The following is a 5,000-nucleotide window of genomic DNA, read 5'->3' as shown; positions in this document are numbered from 1 at the left end:
CAAGGGTGATAATCGTTACTAATTAGTTTTATATTAGTGGTTGTTAAGGCTAGTCTTTCATAATATGTCATTGGTTGATGTTTGCTAATGTGTAGCCAGTTTTTAAGCATTTTTATAGTGTTATCCTGATAGAAAGGAACAGAAAGTTTTTAGCAATACATATTTTATAATGATATAAATGGTTGATTCATTGGCTAAGATGAAAGTTTTATAGCATCTCCATTGTCATTTAGTCTAATATTCTCAATTCAAATAACTTTTAAAGTCTTCATGCTCTATTTGGAAACTTAACTTTATCTAAATACGTATACTATTTAACCTTCTTCATCTTGTAGGCACAAATTTCCTCTTGTCATTTATTAGGGCTTTGATATTTATATACACAGAAAACATAGGCAAGGTTAGACCTAGGATAGATTTTTTTTTTTTTTTTTTTTTTTTTTTTTTTTTTTTTTTTTTTCAGATAATTTCATATGTAAATCAACTGCACATCAAAAAGAGTTTAACAAGAATACCAAAAATTTTTATGTACATTTCATATTGAAAAGGGACGAAAAAACTGATTTGAGATGACAATCCAAGAGGATATGCAGATAAGCAGAGTTCAACTGTATCCTATATCACTTTAAAAAGACTGTATTTTAATGAATCGTTTGTTTGTTGATGTTTTTAAATCTTTGGATATAGAGTTATAAATTGTTATATATCATGACACTCCCATTTAATTTTTAGACTGAATTAACTAAGATGCATCATATGGCTCTCAGTACTTTATCTGATCGCACTTTAAACATGTCCCTTCTTACTTCATCCTTCATAACGAACCTTTAGGAAAATAGATTGAAATATGGCATACCAGAGTACACATGATAAGCAGATACAGTCTTGTATTTTAAAAAATATGTTGATAACGGTAATACCAGCATTCTTTTTGTGATGAGCAATTTTGATGTCATTTTGAGCAATCTATGTTCTTCTGTATTTAGAAGATACAAATATAATAATATTTTGACTATTGAAAACAGTTTCCAGGTTAGGATGTGTATGTTTCTTTAAAGGGAAATTAGGGGGATTATTTCTCCAAGTACCCCTTTGCCAGGTTTTCTGTGTATATACTAGTAGAAAGAGAAAGTTTCACATTTAACTAGTTCTTTCTCATACAGTTAACCATGTTCCTGCCACTGACATCATAGAAAATGTGAAACTTCAATATCTTTCTTGGCTATTTCACCTTCTCCATTCAGATCAGGAATCCTAGGTATAAGAAGACTGTGCAGGAGGCAATGCAACTTTAGCAAGTCACTATTTTGCAGTGGTCATATCATTAACCAGTTAAAAAATGCAAATATTTGAGAAATTTCACCTCATATTAGTATGAAAAGTACAGTAAACTTTTTTGCAATGTGTTAGAATTTTGCAATCTTCAGAGGTGTAATCATTAGCATTTTTGACTTATGTACACCTCTGTGATGAGGTAATTTAAGAAAATTAGGAAAAGATAATTTTTTAAGGTAATACAAAGCAGACAAGACTGAAATCTTTTCTATTTTATAGACACTGTTATCATTGCTTTGTAATCAATTATCAACGTTGAGTCATTTTATAAATATATTTTACTTCGTTATCAGAAAAGAACACAGAAAATAGATAAGTGTCTTCTACATTTGTACATAGATCAGTGAGGAAGAGACATAGATAGAATGTCAGGAAGTGTGATGTGTGTTTTCACCATAATAAAACTTCGACAGTAATGGGGTCTTAATGACAGTGTCTCGCATAAGTGTTGGTCCAATCCACAGGTTGCATGTAATGTCTTCTTGATAGTGATGATAAACAATTGAGAGTCCAGAGTAACTTCTCATTCCTCACAGGAGTACATAGTTTGGTACAAAATCCATATGTATGATACTATATTGAGTTTATATAAAATACTGGCTTACCTTGCAAATTTTACTTGAAGATACTGGACATTTCATTTGGATGATATTAAGTGTGTGGAATAGCAAATCCAGAAAATAATGTCATTAAAAAAAGAGAAATACAACCCAATTCGATATACAATTAATTTCATATTGCTGAGTAGAAAGATAAATACAGATCCTCAAAGACATTGTGCACATCATGCTAAACAGCGATTAATTATCTCTAATGATATAAAAGTAGAATAACTTGAGAATTTGTTTCTACCATAGATAAAAAAATAAACTATTTTTTAATTACCAGATTATAAGAAAGAAAGAGTAGGTACAGTTTCATAACTTTTTATTACAAGTACAAAATCATTACATATACATGAACATTAGGATGAAAAACTTTAAAGTAGGTGAACATGAACAAGCAGGTTAACTTACCAGAATCAGTATTACAGAACATGGTCTGTTATTTTTTTCTGCAATTATATTTTTATGCAAGTATTAATCATTGGACGAATCATGACATTTTGTAAAGAATAATTTAGATGACTTCATAATGCTTGGAAGTTAGCTTATGTGGTTCAGAAGTTACTCTATCTTGAAGATAAGAAATGCAACCATTGACACCTTATGTTTTACCTTTTCCATAACATGACATATTAAACTAGCCCAATGTATTTGCACATCTGTGAAGCGTGCTCTTCATAGACAGTCTTTTGTTTAGTTTTTGTTCTGTCAAATTATTTATTGAAATTAATTAACATCATTAATAAGTATATGTTTAGATAATGTTTACCATTGAATGTATTTATTATTTTGAAATGTAACTCTTTTGGTTTTAACATTGCAGCTAATGATCTGATGCAGTTCTCTTTTTAAGTTATTTGCTATCTTTCAATATTCTTGATGAGGTACTGGAATGAAACTTTAGCTCCTGTAATATACTGTAAAATAAAACTTGTTAAACATTTTTAAAAAGTTGTTTTGTTAACCAAGTAAGGGGGATGGTCTAGTCTCGACTTTCGACTATTGAGGGAGTGGCCACTTGTACTTTCCATCATTTATAAAACTTTTATTTAAAAAAATAGACCTAGAGTTTTTTAAATTTATGGTAAAAAAGTGAGGAAAAGTAAAAAATTGTGGTAAAATAGTAGCTCCCTTCCAGGAAGTGAAATGGAAGTCGGTTTTGCTCGTTTATTCCCACCACATAAGAAACATCAGAAAAAAATTGAAACTACTTCCCAACAGAAAAAAAATGAAGCGAGACTTTTGCATTCGATAGTGTATGTATGTATATATATATATATATATATATATATATATATATATATATATATATATATATATATAGATATATATATATTTTTTTTTTTTTTTTTTTTATCTGTCATATAGATTGAATTTCTATTTCATTGAAAATATACCTTTTTCTAAGAATTAGGTGCAATGGACAAAAATATACAGATTGTATTTGTAATTGCATACTGAATTAAGTAAAGTTACATCTTCTACTAGTTTCGTTCGATTTTTAGGTCTTATGACCCAAGGTTTAAATCTTTAAACTGTTCTGATCCTTCCTATGGTGGCAATTTTAGACGATGGAATAAGTTTAATTATATTCAGAAAGACCTATTTACCTGCAACAAGATTTTTAATGTTACATGACAACAGCTGATCAAAACTAAATTTCCGGGGAAACACGTTTTTGTCCTATTTTGATATGCTATTCAAATAGACTTTTGCAGTGTCTTAATGAATAGCATAAGGCTAATCCCATATTCATCCGTCAAAAATAAGTAAATTACTAAAGACACAATGATAAAAATAGCAACAATAATAAAAAAGGTGAGATTTCTGACTTTAACTTAACTAAAATAAAAAGTCCTGTCATTTCTTTCAGCTATTCAAAGCTGATTTATCCGATTATCATTACTGAATCTTAACGTGGTGACCGGAATGCCTCCAGGCTTTCCTGTTCCCCCTGAGATGTTCGGCACAACCGTCATAGCAGCCTCGGCGGAGGGAGGATGTGTTTTCACACTCCAATAAATAATGCTACGATGTTGCTTCTGGCGCAACACAATGCTCGCATTCTCGATTACTTTGCTGTATAGCATCAAGCATCTACCATGCACACGGATATTGTTAAATATTTAAGGCCTGTCCATACTGAGTTGGCAGTGTTGAATGCAGCGCCGGGCGCCCAAACTGCCTGTCACCACCCGGAGTGCCACAGCACGTCAGACTTCATGGATGCCCTCAGTGAAGACATCACCCTGTGGAATTGTGACTTAAGTGTGTGCTTTTTCTTCAAAATGACGTCTTGTCAAGTTTACAGTTTGTAATGCGAGTCATGTAAGCCTGTTACTCCTTGTCCATCACCCTCTGTGCCACGGCGCGCGGTGTGTTGAAAAAAAGAAACGCCTGCAACACTATAATCAACACTACCACTAACATGTTAGCGCAACATGAGGCTCACTTAGTCTGCAGATGCTCACTTTGGCACCTCTTAATTTTAGTGCAGAGAGCGTCAGTGGTTCATACCCGGCGGCGTCACTATACCACCTGGCTAAAGGAGAGGTTCTGGCTTCCTCTCTGTGGAGCTACGCAGTAATAATAACAAAATGTCCCCCCTTTCGGGAGGCATGGGCTAGGCGCCCGCCATGGCGACAGCCTCTGCTTGTTGCGAGGAAGCGTTATCTGTAAGCCTAATGGATGAGCTTATATCCCTTGCAGTAAAACTGGCACCTGCAGTCTGTGTAATTGGGTCAACTGATCCGTCCGTGAAGTGTGCTATACGATTCGGATGAGTGATGGTCTCAATGTATATTACCTTTATTTTATTTAGTTTCATGACCAAGATCTTGATCATGGATGGTTCCCACGGTGGGGGTGGGACGAAGTTAGGGTGGGGGAGTTCAAGCCCTGGCTAGGAGTGCTTTCTTGAGCTGAAATTATGACCCTGGCCGTGTGGAACAGCCAGGAGCGGTTCGCAAACAACTCGTTATCTAGTTCGAAGTGCCGCAGGTCCTTCTGTTTGAGGAGCGAGTCTAGGGGAACCTGAATGATATTTGCAAGGAAATACGC

This window comes from Penaeus japonicus, unplaced genomic scaffold (assembly GCF_977035675.1).
Source record: "Penaeus japonicus unplaced genomic scaffold, GWHDUDI00000001_assembly GWHDUDI00000007, whole genome shotgun sequence".
In the NCBI taxonomy this organism is placed as follows: Eukaryota; Metazoa; Arthropoda; class Malacostraca; order Decapoda; family Penaeidae; genus Penaeus; species Penaeus japonicus.
Note: the sequence above shows the minus strand (reverse complement) of the source record.